Raw genomic sequence first — 20015 nt, forward strand, 5'->3', positions numbered from 1 at the left:
TCCCAGGCATATTTAAGACGATTTTTACGGGACTGCTAACACCATTTCAAGCAATTCTGGGAATCGTTCCAAATTTTGTCCACTCTGTTTTTGGCGGCATACCCCTATTTTTGGGACTTGTAGCAGGGATTTTATTTTTGACCCTCCTGCTTCGTTATGGCAAGCCAAAGCTCAGACATGACTCCTATGGGAATGGAATCCTAGCAATCCGCTATCGGGACAGAATAACTAGAGTCCTTGGATTGGCCAGGCTGAGAGATCTAAACATGACCTGGTTCCTTTCATTCAGACCTATATGGCAGACCTGTATCTTACCGGTACTACGATGTATGCTATGCGGAGATGAGTGCGTGTTGGACATCTGTCTTTCACTTCCATCAGCAGTACCAATGGACGTCGATACTTTGCTCAGTCCGATAACGGCTCACGCATTGTGTTGTCCCCAGCGGCTACCAATCCTGATGACGGCATTCGTTGAGACTCCTGTGCTACGACTAGGTGGTAACAGTGGAGCGAGTGACAAAAGCAGCATCACCCAGGTACGACCTTCTGTGAGCATTGCTGATCCCGACTATGATGACAGCAATCATTCTCACACTTGCCAAGTTACAGCACTATCGAATTTGGTCGAACTGTCACCTGATTTTGTAGACCAATTCTTTGAGAGCCTGTCTGATATGATGTTCTCACCCGAACAGAAATAATAACTTTGGAGAAACATTCCGACACACAGCGTTCCCATGAACTCTGAATTCGGCCTTCAGTTTTGAACAACAAAAACTGCTAAAAGCGTTGGAACTCTAATTTCCCTGTTCAGGCAATAATTCTTTTGAAGTGAACACTTTTTAATATTCACCCTTTTTGGCACGAAAAATTCTTTGCTTTAGGTAAATACTATTCATAGAGAACAGAAGCTTCAACTTCTATTTCTAAACACATCTAGAGACATAATAACCTTACACCAGCCTCTAGCACATGTTATTGCAATGCATTTATATGTGATGATTTATCTCGCCCTTCTTCTGTTTCAGAGATATTTCATGTGTAATTCTTTTTGCATAATCGTTCATTGATTTCATATGCTATAATTTTTTAATGATTTCTATGCTTCAAAAACGTACAGTACCTAAATTTTCACGTATTACAATATACGCCTATTTCAAATGCATATATGTATTTTGGGGTGGGCAATGTTACACATGCATCTTATTGCTCTAGTTTTAGTAATTTGATGGACATGAATTTGTGGAGTGGGTGTTGCGTGCTTATCTAGGACCCTGATCGATACTGTGACCTTATGCCCCTATTCGGCTATAAATCCATTTATTCCCTATATTGGCATAACCGTTCAAGTGCAATATTCAGTAACTCATCTCTGGCCTCACACGAACAGAGCCACATTCCAGAATAGCTTTCTCTGCCACTTCCTTTGCAACCAATTAGTGCAATGACAGAGCAGAAGTCACTATCTGAGATTCCTAGATTAACACTCTGAGTTCTTCAACAAGATAAAAACTCAGCAAACCTGGAAATCCCTGCTTGCTGTGTTTTGATTAGTAATAGAACTCTAATGAGCACTGATAGACGATCACTTCCTAGTGACATCTTTTATTGACGTCTTATGTCCAGCAAACTTACGTCAAACAAGGCACCTTTCAGGTATAAATACTACCAACGTTCCCTTAAGCAAACGCTGTCTGCTGCTGCCCTGTTGCCCGTCGCCTGAAGCTGCTGTTATGCTGAAGATATCATAGCTGCTATCGCTACTGCTATCGCTGCTAACTAGCGAACGATGGTGTGGTGAACCTAGGAGCTGAACAGCCGTCCCCCTGCAAGAGCCCAGCAGATGCAAGCTGCCTGCGGACGCTGTCCCCCCTCCTTCTCCTCCTCGACGCGCTGAAGAAGAGACGCTGCCTTTCTCCTGCCGAGAAATCCAGCTCCAGCGTTTCTGGTCTACCCTTGCGGGTGACTGGGATATCGAGCCCTGAGGGAGATACCAGACCTCCATCATTCTATTCCAGAGGTATGGTGTTGACTAAACCCTTGAGAGAGAATTCTTGAAGCAAACCTTGGCAAAACCAACTTAACTTAAAGCTACTTACTTACTCCCCTCTCAAGTATTAGGCTTAGGTCAGGTACACTGGGGTAGGCGTAGTTAGGAGCACCAGTTGAGTATTTTAGCCTAAATGTATATATGAATGTATATATGTTTTATTACTTTTAAACCATTGTATGGCTTAGAAACCATATCAATGCGTTTACAGTATTATTTCGCAATACTTATCTTACTGTACATACTTTTTATAATATCAAGTCTTGCAATTGTGGCAATTCATTTCTCTTGTACGAGAAGAAAGACTGTTCAATAAATGTTAACCCTTTATTGACAAACACCCGTCTCTCTATTCTCTACATATTGTGAAAATAAACTGCACCAACCTGACTGAGTAAAATAACTGTCTATTGTTTCATACGACCCTAGAGATTGACTCTTGATCTGAGGAGCAAAGTTGGCATGTTGCACGGTTGTTGGAAAAGTGAATCCCTTCTTGTCTGTGCCAGGGAAGCTGATCACTTCCTATTTCAGTCAAGAAAGTTTCCAGTGACCTCTGAGCTAGTTGGTAACAAACCCAATTAAGTTTAGCATAGTCAGTGGAGGCCTGGAAGATCCGCACTTCTACGTCGATACTACTGTTTATGTTATTCCAATGCGCAGGGCCTATTGGGAAAATAGGAACTACGCTACAAGCCTTGGTATTCAGAAACACCAGCATTTGACAGGCATTGACATGCTCATAAGCAAAATGTTGCCCATGGCCCATTTTAACATATTAAAGCACTTGAGACAAATCCATAAACCTCATCAGACTCTAATGAATAAAGCTGACATTATGATAAAGCTAATTCAGAATTACTAAAATACTATGTTTAATTCACAAGGATGAGTCACAAATAGAGTAAATGCTTTGCATTTTTCATAATGAAGTTTTAAAATGTACTTGACAAGGTCTCGTTTATCTGCAGTATCATGTGCTGCACATTTAAAGAGAGGTTTCTTGTTTCTCAGTCTGTGCACTGAGAATTAACATGTCTTTCAGTACATAATAGTGGTATTTAAGTTGCCATAAATAGGAAGAAAAACTAATTTATCGGGTCTGGCCTGGTTGCATTAAAAACATGCCTTATTAAAGGTTGCACCAAGCACCTCCTTTATGATTTCAATCATGTAGAGTTTTTCTCTTCCTTCATTACATAATCGAAATGTGCCCATTCTGTTGAGACTTGTATTTCTACTGTAACAATTTATGAGCTCACTGCCTGCTGCCGGAGAAACACAATAATGTTTCAAACATCCAAGGCTGATGTTTAGCTAGTATGACTGTGTCCTATTCATATTTTCGACAACCATTTAAACTTGTATGTCAATGAAAAGTTATCATTGAATATTAAGTTTGGAAGGGTTTTGAGATTGAGCCTGTGTTAAACAGTGAATTTATAAATGAATGATTGGCATGTATCTTTGCTACTGTAGGGGTCCAACCCAAGATGCCACTTCACATTCACTTTTTGCAAGACTCTCAGAGGTTGGTCTCCGAGGGACGGTGCTCCAGTGGTTTCGATCTTTCCTGGCAGGCCGTCGACAAACGGTCTGGGCTTCTGCTTGCTCCGCCGAGATGTCGCCATTGGGTGTCGGAGTTCCTCAGGGCTCTGTCCTGAGTCCAACTCTATTTAACATCTTCATGACCCCTTTGGCGGCATTGGCGGAGTCTTTCGGGGCCCAGATCGTTTCTTATGCCGATGACACCCAGCTCCTCTTCACCTGTGAGAGGGGTGCGGACTTCGATGGAGGTAGGATCCAGGGTTGCCTTGAGGCTGTGTTTCAATGGTTTCATCACAACAGCCTCAAGTGCAACTCGGATAAATCCGAGGTCCTCTTTTTTGGGTGCAGTTCGGATCCGGACTGGAAAGTGTGGTGGCCTGAGAACATGTTTCCACCAGCAAGTTCGTCCCAGGTGGCTAAAAACCTTGGGATTAAGATCGATAATGGCCTCACACTACGTTCACAGGTAATCGGTCTCACTGGTACATGCTTTGGCCTACTCCGGATGCTACGCAAGTTCCTTCCCCTGTTATCGGAGGAACATAGGAAGATCACGGTGCAGGCGATTATAGGCTCGAGAATTGACTATTCCAACGTCCTCTATCTCGGCTTGCCAGAGTATCTGCTCCAACGGCTACAGGTTGTCCAGAATTCGGCAGCACGGGCCATTTTTGGACTATCGCGCCGTGCCAGAGCCTCGGGTCTTCTGGAGGCTCTGCATTGGCTCCCTGTCCGGAAGCGGATAATTTTTAAAACTCTTACTCTGGCGCACAAAGCCTTGCACGCCTCCGGAGCAAAATACCTGCAGAACAGGCTGGCTTTTTACCTGCCTGCTAGGTCGCTCAGGTCTGAAGCCCTGTTTCTTGCGGCGGTTCCTCGTGTGAAGAGAGCCCGCATCGGAGGCCGCTCTTTTAAACTACTAGCACCTCAGTTATGGAATAAACTGCCTGTGTCCTTGCGCAGCATTCCTAATCTGTTGGCCTTCCGGAAAGGGCTTAAAACCTGGCTCTTTTCCTCTTAGTTTCGGTCCCTTTTAGCTTCCTTCTATTTCTGTTTCTTATTTTCCCTGTTGTGTTATGAGATTAGTGTGCAATCTAAAGCGTCGGGACACTCTTCCGAGTAGCCGTACGCTATACAAAACCCCTGCATAACATAACATAACATAACATTATGGTTAGGACTTCATTTTATGCTGCTAAAATGTTATAAAAAAACTGTTGTATTTGGGAAGGGAGTCGGTTCTTTCCCTTGCTCCCCTTGAAGGCAGACTCCATGTCAGTCTGTTTATTGAATCAACACTTGAGAGATTTTTTATGATTTCCTCCTGCTTTTAAACTAAGCAGTCATTATGACTGTTTACTTTGGATCTATTATTTGTAACCCTGGGCAAAGCACTACGCTACGCTTGTGTAGTTTGCGCTACTTCGCACTAAGCGAACTGCACGTAGCACAGTGCAAACACGCGTAGCGTAGTGCAGCGGTCATTTTTTGCTTGCTCGCGGTCCTCAACGTCAAGTTGGTGACCACGATCAAGCAAAATGACATCCCGGCGAGACTTTTTCCTCGTTCGCGATCAGCAACATCAAGTTGCCGATCGTGAGTGTGAAAAATAAACCTCCCGGCGAGATTCTACTCGAGCGGTAGTAAAAGACAGCTCACACTGCGCAAGATGCCGTTTTCAATGATTGCACAGTGCAGACAAGCATCCGGCACTGTGCAATCATCGCGAACAGGGTACTACGCAGTTCGCGTAGTGCGATGTGCACTTTGCGTAGCTACGCGTAGCGCTACTTCGCGAATTACACCCAGGGTTAATTATTTGCTTAGTGCTAGACCATATTGGGTCCTGGCTATTGACTAGAATAGGGTTCAGCTTTCACTGCCTATACTGATTCACATGTATTTACATTTTGAGTATTCTGAATTGGTTGACTAATTTTAAATAAATCTTCATGATTTGGACCTTGTCCCAAGTGAATTTGCCCATGTGAGTTCTCAGGGTTTACTTTGTAATTTGTATTTATACCTAGATTTCTTTTCCAGTTTATTTTAGGTTAGTGTGGTATGCGTTCTAGTCTATACGCGTGAACGCGATGACGCGTCACGCTATAGACTAGAGTACGAGGCGCGCGCAGGCGCAGAGGAAAGGCAATAACGGCGCGAAAGGAGAAAGCGAGAGTTGGCGACCGGAGCGAGAGTTGTACGCTCGGCGCCCTAAGCTCCACTGTATTAATTGATAAATAAACGAGTGTTACAAACCTGCTACTGGACCCTGTGTACACCTGTGGGGGGAAGGAAGAGAGAACCTTACAGTGGCGACGAGGCTGGGATCTGAACACCACCTGGTGCAGAGGACGACAGAAATCACCCCTACAACCCCCAGGCACATGCCAGCAAGGCAGGACACCTACAGGAAGAGCAAAAAGGGCGTGGCAGCAGCGCAGCAGCACAGTACAGACCCTAACACCGACCTCACAGTCAGGTTAGTGCTGCCCAAGACACCAGGGGCCCCCAGCCACCAACCTGGCAACCAAAGGAGACACCCCCAAGCTAGAGGACGGGGGGAAGACAGAGCAAACTGCGCAAAGTGCGAGGGACAATACCCCGGGCAGTCCAAGGGGCCAAGGCGACACGGCAGAGAGCGCAGGAGCATCCGGTGAGCCTACCCCACGAAGGGCCCAGGAAGGAGACCCTAGAGGCGACGTCAAAATGGCGAATCAAGCTTCAGCCCTAATGGCACCCGTCCCTTTTCTACCCAGGCCGGGAGAACCCCAACTAAAAAGGGAGGACTGGAAAGAATACTTCCTCAATTACATTGAGGCCCTCGGGGATGAAAGTGAAGGGGAATACACGCCAGAAAGAAAAAAGAGGCTGTTGCTCCACAACTTAGGCCCAGAAGGGGTAAGGGTGTTTAAGAATCTGGTACCCAAGGAGAGAGGCGCAACGGAAACTGACGTCTTTGTGAATGCACTGGACGACCTGGACAGCCACTACCGCCCGGCAGTTTGTGTCTCCATAGACCGCTATAACTTCCAACAGAGAAAACAAGAGGCGGGAGAATCCATCGATGACTATGTAGCGGCACTCCGACGCCTAGCCATTACGTGTAAGTACGGGGCCCTGCAGGATGAATACATTAAGGACCAAATTGTGATGCACACCACCAGCAGATCGGTCCAAGACAAGTTATGGGCAATGAACGAGACGTCCCTTAAAGAAGTGGTGGCGATGGTCAAGAAGGCAGAAATGTCTAAACGAGGGGCAGACGCGGCAAAAAGGGAAACCGGACCGAGGCAGATGATCAACAAGATTGATGAGGCACCACAGTCCAGCAAGTCCAAAAGCATGTATGGTGACCAGAGGAAGGACACTAGAGGAACTGGAAAACAGGCGGGCCGCTCCAGCCCCGGGAACAAATTTGCGTGTTACAGATGCGGCAGTGCAGCCCATGCGGCCCAGGACAAGCGTTGTCCCGCGTTCCGAGCCAGGTGCTCGTTCTGTGGGTTGACCGGCCATTTCGAAAAGGTGTGTCGGAAGAAAGGGTTGAAGTCCACAGTCAAGTGTATCGACTCAGCCACAGTCAATGTGAGTGAGGAAGAAGACCCGGAGGATGACGACTTGGTTCTGTGCATAGAGGACCAGGTGCTGGACGTAGCAGGGAAGCGAAGAGATAAACCCCGCACGGACATGCTCATCGGGGGTGTGAAGGTACATGTGGCCGTCGATTCAGGGTCCCCCTGGACCATTGTGCAAAGGTCGATATGGGAAGAGGATTTCGCACCGGTCGTGGGGCCAGATCTAATGCCGCCGGACATCAGACCCATCTCGTATACTGAGAATTCCATCCCCCTGGTGGGGTGCCGGGACTTCGTGTTCGAATTCAGAGGACGGTCGGCCACGTGCACCCTATACGTGGCGGAGAAGGGCCCATCGGTGTTGGGATGGAGAGATGCAGGAGATCTCGGCATCATACTCAATCCAGGAGGGAAGGAGCAGATACTGTTAACTGACGAATGGCCCCTCTCGAAGGATGAGGACTGGAAGGCGGCATACCCTAAGGTCTTTGAGGGCACGGTCGGAAAACTGGACAAATTTGTACATAAGGTAATCCTCAAGGAGGGGGCAGTACCAGTCGTGCATAAAGTCCGAAACATACCCATATCTACGAGTGATGCGGTAAAACAGGAACTGCAAAGGCTGGAAGAGCAGGGCATCATCGAGCCAGTGGACAGTGCGGAATGGCTATCGCCCTTGGTGGTGGTCAAGAAACCGAATGGAAAGGTCCGGCTCTGTGTGGACCTCAGAGAGCTCAACAAAAACCTCATTGTGGAGAGATTCCCGCTTCCCAGGATTGAAGAGATGCTGGCGAGAACGAAAGGCATAACACACTTTTCCACAATAGACCTTACGTCTGCGTACTACCAAATAGAACTGCATCCGTCAAGTAGGAAGTACACATCATTCATAACGCCCTTTGGATGCTACCAATTCAAGAGGATGCCCTTTGGGTTGGCATCCGCCGCGGCCGTCTTCCAGAAGCTAATGCACAGGCTGTTTAAGGACATCTCGGGAGTACAGTATTTTCAAGATGACATTTTAGTGATGGGCTCGGATAAAGGAGAGCACGACAAGAAACTACATCGAGTCCTAGGAGTGTTGCAAGGAAAGGGCCTAACGGCAGAATGGAGTAAATGCAAAATTGGGACTCACTCAGTGACCTACCTAGGTCATGAAATAGGCACCCACGGCATCTCACCGAAGGAACAGAACGTGAAAGCAATAAAGGACGCCAAAGCCCCAACAACCAAGGAAGAAGTGCGGTCATTCCTCGGAATGGCCGAGTATTACAGCAAGTTTGTCAGACATTTTGCCACTCGGACCTACAGGATGAGACAACTAATCAGAAACAATGCAAAGTTCGAGTGGGACGCAGAAGCTCAATCTGAATTCGAGATAGTCAAAGACTGCATCAGCCACGCCATTCCGCTGCAAGGGTATGTCCCTACCGGCATGACCATAGTGACGACAGATGCAAGCGACAAGGGCTTGGGGGCTGTGTTGGCGCAGGTCAGGGACGATGGATCCAAGGAAACGATCAGTTTTGCGTCCCGTGCGCTGTCCCCGACGGAACAACGGTACAGTGTAATCGAAAAGGAGATGTTGGCGGTCACGTGGGCATTGAACAAGTTTCGGCAGTTCATATGGGGCACCAGATTCAAGCTCCAGACGGATCACAAGCCGCTTATCAAGGTGTTGACATCTTCGGGACATGACACAGCGACCCCAAGGATCGCCAAAATGACTTTGAAGCTGCTGGACTACACCTACGACGTAGAATACCTTCCAGGCACACAAAACAGGGTGGCTGATTTTCTCAGCCGGGCTGCTGCAATGGAGGAAGCGCCGGAGGAGGCACCGGACAAAGAGGAGATGGTGGCCAGCATGGAGGACCACGAGATGTCGATCAGTGCACAAGAATGGGAGGCGGCTTACGAGCTAGATGTGGAGAAGATGGAAGTAAGGAGACACCTCACCCAGGGCTGGCCGGACAAAAAGAAGCTCACGGAGGGGGTGCGAAGATTCTACGAGATGAGAGAGGAATTGTCGCTGAGCGATTCAGGAATATTCTTGTACAGAGGAGAACGCGTGGTGCCCCCAGTGACCCTGATACCCAGGCTGTTGAAGTTACTGCACGAAGGACATCTGGGAATAGTGAAAACCAAGGCGTTGGTCAAGCAGATGTACTGGTGGCCAGGAATGGATGCCCACATAGAGAGACAAGTGCGAGAGTGCGGGCAGTGCCAAGGAGCGGACAAGGTGCTCCGCCCACTCAGACCTGCATTGGGGAAGTTTGACACCCCGCAAGGCCCCTGGGAGGATGTGGCAATAGACATTCTGGGGCCCGTCCTAGACAACAGGGGGGTGAATAAATACATATGTGTGATAATGGACAAGTACTCCAAATGGCCGGAAGTGGACATACAAGAGTCGATGGACACTGAGACTATATTGAGATTCCTGACCTCGGTATTCCTACGAGAGGGTATACCCAAATCCATTCTCAGCGACAATGGACCACAATTTGTATCGGACAAGTGGAAGCGATATATGAAAAGGAACGGGATCGAGGAGAAACACACGGCCGTGTATCATCCGGCATGCAACGGCCAGGTCGAAAGGTTCAATCGGGTGCTCATGGGCTCCATTCAAGCAGCCATATCACAAGGAAAGGACTGGGAAGTGGAAGTAATGAGCATGCTATGGGCTTACCGGATCACGCCCTCAGTTGTGGGATACAGCCCGTTCCAAGTGCTAAGAGGACGGCATCCCTTCACCAGGGACAATGTGGTATGGAGGGAGAAGACCATCACCAGCAAGTGGTCCCCGGCGGTGGTGCAGCACAATCTGGAGAAGGCCCAGAAGATCTATGCGGCACATTACGACAAGCGACGCAACACAAAGGAGACCGTGCTGGAAGAAGGGGAATGGGTCAGGGTTAAACTTCCTACCCTACAAAAGAAAGGCGAAAGCAAGTTCAGCAGGCCACTACAAGTTCAGGAGGTACGAGGCAGGGCGGCCCTGCTTAGTGATGGCAAAGTCTGGTCACAAGACCGCATGGCCAGAGTCAATAAAATAATAGTATGGCCCAAGTCTGAAGAGGTTGAAAGACGGATGGACTTTCAGGAAGCAAGACCCCAATCAGGGCACAGTACAGAAGACGGAGAGGAAAGTGTAGGTGAAGACACCGAAGTGGACGGCCCGGGAGCTGTACCCACTGACGGAGATGACGCACCGGTGAATGCAGAGCAGAGAGCAGATGCGAGAGAAGAGGGGAGATCCCAAGGAGAGGCAGAAGGGAGAGAGAACATGCCGGTAAGACACACCCGCAGCGGAAGGGCTGTCACTGCGCCCTCCCGCTATAGAGACTTTGTGATGGATGGACACTAGCTGGTGCCACCTCCCGAGATCCCCCACAGACTCTGATCCCTGTGGGGTGGACAATCCTTGCTGGGGGGAATGTTACTTTGGTTATATTAAAGAGGGGAGATATGTGGTATGCGTTCTAGTCTATACGCGTGAACGCGATGACGCGTCACGCTATAGACTAGAGTACGAGGCGCGCGCAGGCGCAGAGGAAAGGCAATAACGGCGCGAAAGGAGAAAGCGAGAGTTGGCGACCGGAGCGAGAGTTGTACGCTCGGCGCCCTAAGCTCCACTGTATTAATTGATAAATAAACGAGTGTTACAAACCTGCTACTGGACCCTGTGTACACCTGTGGGGGGAAGGAAGAGAGAACCTTACAGTTAGTTTGACTCTCCAATACAAGTGTCTCACTATCACCCCCGTACGCCAGCATAGTGATCGAGTTTGCAGCTGAAGGTGCCTGTGCGGGGCTAATTCAGCTACTGTGCTGAGGCTATTGAAGTTGTGGAGGAGAAGCAAGCATGGTTATATCAGTGAGGGCATTTTGGTTTATGTCGCTTTTGGTTTATCCAATTCCTTTGCCAACCTTCAATATTGATATAAGAGTATCTCTGCTCAAGAATACCACACGAGACGTCGTATTTATTTGTCCAAATAAGAAACATTATTACTACAAAGGAGAAACATTTTGCCTAAAGGAGTGGCATGTCACCGTCCCTTTCCCATGAGGCTAAGGAAATGCCACGAGCACATACAGAAATTAATGTCCACAGTGGGATTTAATTTTTGAACAAAATATATGTTATACCCCCTAACAGTTAAGATGCCATAGTGTGTGAGGCTTTTAAACAAGATGGTACTTGGTGAGACTCGCTGAGAGTTAGGCTACTCTGAAAAGCGAGGCTCACAATTAATTGTAAGGAACAGGTATGGCAGTCAAGGGACAGAACATTTGAGACCTGTATATACAGTGCGATCTGCTCTTAAAAAGCACTACTCTCAGATATCTAAACTTTCACTCAATGGCCGGAAGTCGCCATGTGCTGACAGCATGAGACGTGACACCTCAGCAGCAACACATTTTGTGACACGGGTGTAACGTAGGTACAAACAATAAAACAATATATTAGACACAGAAGCTGAACTAACCGATTCTTCCTGCCTGCAGGTGAATCCTCCCGAATCTAACGGAATGTTCCAGAACGTGTTACCTCCAGAACCTTAAACTTCCGATTTATTTTCTTCGCGACTCTAAGCCCAAATAATAAGACAAGTTAATTGAAAAGCTAGTTTGAAACTGACTGGCAGATTGAGGGGCGGTGCTAGAGCGGTCGGTGTAGCTGTCCTTCCCAATAAACCTCGCAATTGGTTGGAAACAATGACCCGCCCCGTAAAGGACAGCCCATGAGGCATGAGGACCGGCCCTTGCAGCTGGCGCACCGGAAGAGGTAACCCTGCTGCTCCGGAAAACATGGTGCAGCTGCACAAGAGCCGGTGCTCCATGGTGCCAATAGTGAGGGGATGAAAACAACAAACTGGCTCGGGAACATCAGGACCCTAGTACCGGAATAGGAGCTCCGCCTGCTGGATACAGACTACCATATCACATCGGGGGCCGACAGCCAGTCAGAGGTTAGTGTTGAGACGGAGACTGTCATTGTCCTCTTTAGAGACAGGGACGTTTTAAAGGGAGCAAGTTACTTTTGACCTGCATGGACTGTGTCAGGCTAGGGCAGGGGCAAGTTTTCTGTACCTCTTGCATACGGAAACCTCTTTCCTGCCATAGACCCTGACGATGCCAGGTGTCAGATGTAAATGCACAAAACAACTAATTAATGAATGGAATGCTTGAATCTCAACCACTGGCTATTTCTCTGGACTGCATCCTTCATGTCCTATTTTGTTTTGCTCATCATGCCATCTCAGTTTGGACTTAATATGCAACTCAGTCCTGACCCTGCTCCTCATGGGAACAGCCCAGCCCGAACTGTCAGGCCAGGTCCTCCCTGAACTGCAACACAAGCAACTCAGGAACGGTTTAGCTCTTATTAGAGCCAGGCATAGTTTGGTTCTAGTGGCACAGTGAGCCGGAGACTGCAATTTGGGCATACCCGGAGCTATTAGGGCATCAAATGCAAAAACAACAAGGTGATGAATGGAATGCTTGAATTCATCTCAGCCACTGGCAATTGCTCTGGATGGCATCCCAGTCCATTGTTTTTCGCCCACCATGCCACCCTAGTTTGGACCCACACATATGGCAATCAGTCTTGAGCTGCTCCTCGTGGGAATAGTGAAGCCTGAACTGTCAGGTTGCACAGTGTGCAAAATAATGGATTGGGCTGTGGCCTGTGTAATTTCCAGTTGCGGAATTTAACTCAAGCATTCCACCCATCACTTTTATATATACTTTAGTCTGGCAACCTAAGTTGGACGAGTATGCCCAGATGTGGATCCTGTACACAGTGTCACTGGAACAAAACTATACCTGGCTGGGTAAAAACCTACAGCTACCTGGGGGTACTATTTGGCGATAAGGGCTCATTTCAGCAACACAAGATGGACCTGCATAGGAGAGGTAGCACCTTACTTGCGGCATTTTGAACTCTGCAGAGGTTCTTGGGGGGACCTAGTTATCTTCCGCTCTTAAAGTTAATAAAAGCAAAACTATGGCCAAGTTTTACATATGGTGGTGAGGCGCTGTGTGGAACAGAATCTCTAACCGTAAACAATGCCATCTCAAAAATATTTAAGTTTCTGTTTCAGCTTCACTGTAATTCATGGCCAGCCCAAACAAGGCTAGAGTTTGGGTTACCCAATCAGCTCATTGCTGGGAAAGGTCAATACATAAAGGTATGGAAAAGAATAAAAACAAAAAACCTCTTTACCTCAAAATGTCAATTGTTTTGGCAAAAAAATACAAGTAAATCAAAAATCACAGTTTTGGGATTGCCTAAAAACAGCATTAGACGAGTACTCTGTACACTCTATTTGTGACATGTCAATAACGCCAGAGTCTTTCAAAAAAATAATCAACAGAATAACAAAACAATTGTCGATGCTTAAGGACAAAGAATCCCTTGCAAAAAGAGCACACGCATGGATGATATTGAACAAATACAAAACTTTCAAATCACAAACTTACCTAGAAACAAGTTGGTCTACAAAACTGTAACAGGGCGACTAGGCGGGTGGATGGTGTTTCCCCTACTGTAGAATTGTGAGTTGTTGACTCTGCTACCCCTCCCTCTCTCCAACCACACCAGAACGAGTGGAGCACGGACAGGCCCCCACTATGGTCGACACAATAGGAAGAAATGGGGGAAGGCTCCTTTAATTGGGCGTATGAGGGAGAAGAGGACATGCCCCAAGCTGACGTAAGAGCGGTAGGATTGGTCTTAAGGGAGGAAGACCCGAGAACGGCGTGCTACGTCACCCAGGAGGAGTTTACAGCGTGGAAAGGAGTTCGAGAAGGGGTTGAAGAGGAAAGAGAAGTTCAGAAGCGAGAGAAGAACCACCCAAGGGAGTTGCGGAGCCAGGAGGCCAACGTCCCCACGAGTCGCCGAGCCACACTCCAGGAGGAGTGTGGCTTAAGCAGGTACGGCAACAGGTGTCGGGCTGGGTTGGGAGGCGGGGAGACTCGTTAGAACCCCAGCCGAACTGCTTGTGCCTATGTGTTTCTTTGTAAATAGTCTTTCCAGCCCCCTCTTTCCCGTTACTCCCTGTCACCCTCTCCTCACGACTGATTACCTCACTCCTCGTGTACATAGCATTGCTTTGTAATTACATGACCTCAGCGGTGATCCCCTCACTCCCTGGTACCCCCGGGTGTTACAAGAAGAGAACCAAGTCCTGACAGGCCGTTCTTTATCTTTATTCCCTGCATGTCCTGCGGTGAGGATACTGAGGAGAAGCAGTATGTAAATCCGGAGGGAGAAGAGCAAGAACGAAGGAATTCCCCAGAGGGCAACAGATACCACGGATCCAGCAGCACATTCCAGAGAAAGACTTACTTCTCGTAGTAAAAGGATATTTACTAAAATAAAGCCCTACTTATCCAGATCCAGTCTCCGACCCCTTTCTGCAACCCCGCCATAAAAACTAAACAAGCATTGGAAATGCAATAGGTCTCGCATTAGAAAAGTTGGAGCTATTGGTCCTGTAAATGTTATGTTATGTTATGTTAGTGCTATTTGTATTGCGCACGGCTGCTCCAGCGAAGGAGCGTCCCGGCGCACCGACAAGGTGGCGAACACAACACAACTGGGGAACAGAAATAATTATTAAGAAATTGGGGAGTGAAGGATTTAACAAAGCTCAGAAAATAAATGAGTTTTAGCGGCCTTGCGGAAGGAGAGCAGGTCACCAAAGGTCCGGAGTTTCAAAGGGAGAGCGTTCCAGAGTGCGGCTGCCCGCACCCGGGGGTACCAGGGAGTGAGGGGATCACCGCTGAGGTAATGACAAATATTTTATTTATTTGTTGGTTTTTAAAATAGCTAAATTGATAGCTTTGTCATTTACAACACCAATAGTTATAACTTTCGCGAATGTGATACCTATAGCATTTGGAATGCAACATTTTTTGTATTTTCGTTACTTAGATGGCAGCTCTGGTCGTTAGGCCACATCTATAGAGAGTAGGAGAGTGCAGCAGGGGAGAGAAGCACAGCAATGCAATAGGTTTCGCATTAGGAAATTTTGAGCTATTGGTATTGTAAAGGACACATTTTTTCTTTATGTGCTTGTTTTGAAAGTAGCGAAAGTAATAGCTTTGTTATTTACAATGCCAATAGTTTTATGTTTCGCAAATGTGACACCTTTTGTAACACAATATGTGTTGTAGCACTGAGGGGTGTGAGTGTGAGGGGGTGTGAGGGTGAGGGTGAGGGTGAGGGTGTGTGAGGGTGAGGGTGTGTGACGGTGTGTGAGGGTGTGTGAGGGGGTGAGGGTGTGGGTTAAGGGGTGTGAGGGTGAGGGTGACTGAGGGTGGGTGAGGGGATGAGGGTAAGGGTGTGTGAGGGGGGGTGATGGTGAGAGGGTGCGAGGGTGAGGGGTGGTGAGGGTGTGTGAGGGTGTGAGGCGGATTGAGGGTGAGAGGGTTGTGAGGGGGGGTGAGGGTGTGAGGGGAGCGAGGGTGTGAGGGGAGCGAGGGTGTGAGGGGAGCGAGGGTGTGTGAGGGTGAGGGGGTGTGAGGGAGAGGGAGAGGGAGTGTGAGGGTGATGGTGAGTGAGGGGGTGTGAGGCTGAGTGTGTGTGACGGTGTGTGAGGGTGAGGGTGTGTGAGGGTGAGTGAGGGAGTGTGAGGGTGTGTGAGTGGGTGAGGGTGAGAGTTAGGGTGTGTGAGGGTGACTGAGGGTGTATGAGGGTGAGGGGATGAGGGTAAGGGTGTGTGAGGGGTGTTGATGGTGAGAGGTTGCGAGGGTGAGAGTGGGTGAGTGTGTGTGAGGGTGTGTGATGTTGAATGTGTGAGGTGTAGTGAGGGTGAGAGTGTTGTGAGGGTGTGTGAGGGGAGCGAGGGTGTGTGAGGTTGAGGGAGGGTGAGGGTGAGGGTGAGGATGTGTGAGTGAGGGTGTGTGAGGGTGGAGGGGGTGTGAGGGTGTGTGAAGCTCCAACTTTTCTGCGAGACCTATTGCATTTCCAATGCTTCTGATTTACTTCCCTGTCAGGCCTACGCTGATATCTGCGTGTTTTTAGGGCGAAATTAAAACATGAAAAGTAAAATCAAGGGAGGCACGGCCTGGCGGCCGTGAAACTGCAGGGAGAGCGAGGGGAGGTGCTGTCGGCTGGGGAGGGGGAGGAGAAATGCGAGCCTGGCGGCCGTGAAACTGCAGGGAGAGAGAGGGGAGGTGCTGGCGGCTGGGGCGGGGGGAGGAGAAATGTGAGCCTGGCTGTGTGCGGGGAGAGAGAGGGGAGGAGCTGGCGGCACCAAGCTGGGGAACAGATGGCAAAGACTGGCGTTTTGATGCTGTGCACGCGCATTTTAACTCATTGCGCTTGCGCATTGAGCAAAAAAGCCGTCATGCACTGCATCAAATCGCCAGTCTAGTTAAACTTCTGTTTAAGCCCCTATAGTCTCGCTCCGCTCAATGCGCATGCGCATTGAGAGGCAAGACCTAAGAACCGCTGTCCGTCAACTACCATATTCGATATACAGAAGGAGCCACAGCCAAAATGGAGGGGGTGTCCTGCATGTGACAAGCACTGGAGACTGCCATGGTAGTTTTTGTTCCCCAGGTCAGTCAGTCAACAGACACCGTTGAACCCAACAACTTTCTATTTTCAGGATATCTACAGGGTGAAGGAGCAATACTTGGGTTTGCAGGAGGGGGAGGAGTTTCTCCATGTGGAAGAATTATTAGATGAACATTTTTGAATTTTAAAGTGCAGTTGCACTAATGCGTCACATTTATGCACACTTAAATGGGCACCATTGCACGATTATGAAGGCAAAGATTCTTTCACTTTGGTATAAACGGAAATTAAAAAAAAAAATCTGGACTCTCCCGTAAACCTCTGACTTCCCAGAGTACTCATCGTATTGTTTGTGAGTTCCAAAAAATAAATCTGAAATTTACTGCACATGTAGGAAGAAATTAGGAAGAGTACATTTCCATCTTTTTGTAAGCTTGGACCTTGTAAATTTTCCTCTTTTCCAGGGGCAGTTTTGTGAATCGGGGACATAATGATGACCTGGTTACTGTTGAACATTGATATTCTATGTTTTGTTCGCTACTCCTCTTTGTAGTGGCCTCTGAAGCCATTAAGATAAGGAATTTCAATGTTACTTCTGCTCTCATAATTATTTAATAATTGGCCATTACTAGCATACTGTGCAGTATCAGAGATTTTGCTAATTTACAACTAGAGGTCTGAGTAATCGAGTGTTTCTGAAGCTACTTGTGTTTTACTTAATGAAAGTTCTGAATTACTCCTGAATTTTTGGTCCTTATTCCTAAAACGTTATTCTGTGTGTAGTTATGTCTTACCACAGACCGGTTTGTGGCTTACAATGGTTCATGGGCTTGTTTCACTACGTTTTTTTGCATGTATGAATATGTTAGTGCTGGGGATCTGTGAGCAGATTACACCAAAGGTTGGGATAAATTAGACACAAGTACTCGCATACTTTGAGTCAGCCTAAAATCAGAGTAATAGTTACCACCTAAAAAAGGAGTAAAACGAACCTACTTATTCGTTGGAAAAAGCTTAGCTCGCCTTCAAAGCACCCCTTGGATGGGTATTTGGTTCTAATGTGTTCCACCATGTAGAAGAAAACAAAGTAACTTTGAAAAGGGTAACTTCAAGGTAGTCAACCTTGGCCCAAGAAGAATATTCCCTCATATAAAGGAGTTAATTTTACTTTTTTCGTCCAAAAGAAAACTAAAAAAATCGTAAGGGGTTTGATAGATTGGTCACATAGTCCTATAAACAATGCTTTCGCTCATAAGTTTACAAAGATTATGCCCCTCCGATACCAAAGCATATTCAGATATTGGGATTTTTTTGGGGAAAACCGCCTCGCAATAACTCTTTTTACTGCGCTTGGTGTTTATAAAAAGTTATCAGTTCTACATCAAGCGTATTGTTCTTCCTAATGGAGCCAGCAGATGGCAGTCTCTACTCCGTTGTACGTAAGCAGTTCGACGAAAACTTGTTTTTTAAGATCTCATTTTGCAGCAGTTAGTTTAAAGAAGATGGAGTGTATCAGTGATGGAATTGGAGAAAATTAACTCCAGGAAACCATATATTGGTTGTCAATGTGTGGCAAAGAAAGTGGGTGGACTCACGAGGGGCAAAGTTTAACAAGCAAAACAAGTCAAATAAGGAGACACAGCCGGCCGAGCGGCCGTGAAACTGAAAGCACGGCCGGCCGGCCATGAAAGCCTTTGATCCGGCAGGGGGTGGAGCGGCACCAAGCTGGGCAACAGATGGCTGGCGATTTGATGCTGTGCACACGCATTTTAGGTCAATGCGCTTGCGCATTGACCTAAAAGCGCACGGGCACAGCACCAAATCGCCAGTTAGATAAAGTCTGTTTAAAGCCCTATAGTCTCGTGACCTCAATGCGCATGCGCATTGATAGGTCACAAGACCTAAAAAGGCTTTTATCAAAGCACGATTTGGCTTTCTCCCTGGATTGTCTCCTGCAATGCCATGGCTGCGTACCACAACACCCATGTCCTGCAGATTAAGCAAAACAGGAGAAGAAAACATCACCCATTTAGTCTGTATATTTCCAGACCCGATTGAAGAAAAAAGGGGGCTATTGAAGAGTATTTTTAACATTCGCGGTGTTCGAACCTGCAGACAAGCACTTGGAATATGTCTTAAATCAACAGATATAGTTTGAAACTCTGCCTTTACTAAATTATTGTTACTATCAAAAAGGAAATTAGTCTCCTGTCAAAAGACCCCACCCAACCTGGAACACAGAACTTGCAGTACTATTTCCTAAGAGTGTTTATTTCAGGCATGCTTAATAGTGAATTTGCACAATATGACCTGTACTTGAAAAGAAATGCACTTTTTTAGATACAGGTATTGGTAATCTAATTGTGGTGATTACTTTAGTATTTTAATGAGGAATCTTAGATTTATAAAATGAATAAATGTACTATTTTTAAATAAATGTTTTATTATATGTGGATATTTGTACAAGTACACATGGTATGATTTTAAATAAACAGTAAACTTACTTATAACTGGCTGATGAGCCAAAAGTACGGCGGCATGGCATGGCAGTTTGTGCTGTACTGTTACCACCGGAGCAGGGTCGAGACTGATTTGCATATAGCTGGATCCAAACTGTGGCATGTTGTGCAAAATAAGGATGGGTTGCAATGCAGTCCGAGTAATTACCAGTGACTGAGATTAATTCAAACATTCCATTAATCACATTTTTATATACTTTAGTGTGTCACCATACGTGTGACGGGTATGCCCAGACGTGGGCCCTGTGCACATTTTTTCATTGGATTGAAGCTGTATCTGGCTGATGAGCCCTAAGAAGAATTAAACTGGTCCTGGGTTGCTTGTGTTCTGTTTCATGGAGGACCTGGCCTGCAAGTTCAGGTTGGTTCAATAATTATTTGCATATAGCTGGGTCCAAACCGAGGTGCCATAGTGTGCAAGATAACAATGTATTGACATGCGACCCGAGTAATTCACAATGGCTGAGAAAAATTCAAGCACTCCGCTCCACTTTTTTTGTACAATTTAGTGTGTCATCCTAAGTGGCACAGGTATGCCCAGATGTGGGTCTCGTGCACACAGAGTCACTGGAACTAAGCTATACCTGGCTGCCATGCACGCTGTCACTGGAATCAAGCAATACCTGACTGATGATCCCTATGTATGGCGAAATCAGTCCTGGGTTGCTTGTGGTCAGTTCAGGGAGGCCCTGGCTTTGCTGTTCGGGCTGGTGTGTTCCAATTGGAGCAGCGTTGAAAGTGATTCGCATATAGCTAGGCCCAAACTGAGATGGCATGGT

General features: G+C 47.1%; 2 protein-coding genes across 3 annotated transcripts in view; one reads left to right on the forward strand and one right to left on the reverse strand.

Annotated features, from left to right (window-relative positions):
- Positions 1–11830, reverse strand: part of ASCC1 (activating signal cointegrator 1 complex subunit 1) — an 831979-nt gene extending 820149 nt beyond the window's left edge. For both annotated transcript variants that reach the window (XM_086922272.1, XM_086922273.1), the window contains exon 1: positions 11676–11830. The gene's annotated coding sequence lies outside the window, so the exon portion shown is untranslated. The remainder of the gene's footprint in view (positions 1–11675) is intronic.
- Positions 11831–11959: 129 nt separating this feature from the next.
- ANAPC16 (anaphase promoting complex subunit 16) overlaps positions 11960–20015 on the forward strand; it is a 166614-nt gene continuing 158558 nt past the window's right edge. Inside the window, exon 1 of the mRNA XM_086922274.1 lies at positions 11960–12158. The gene's annotated coding sequence lies outside the window, so the exon portion shown is untranslated. The remainder of the gene's footprint in view (positions 12159–20015) is intronic.

Source organism: Lissotriton vulgaris, chromosome 5 (genome assembly GCF_964263255.1).
Source record: "Lissotriton vulgaris chromosome 5, aLisVul1.2, whole genome shotgun sequence".
Lineage (NCBI taxonomy): Eukaryota > Metazoa > Chordata > Amphibia > Caudata > Salamandridae > Lissotriton > Lissotriton vulgaris.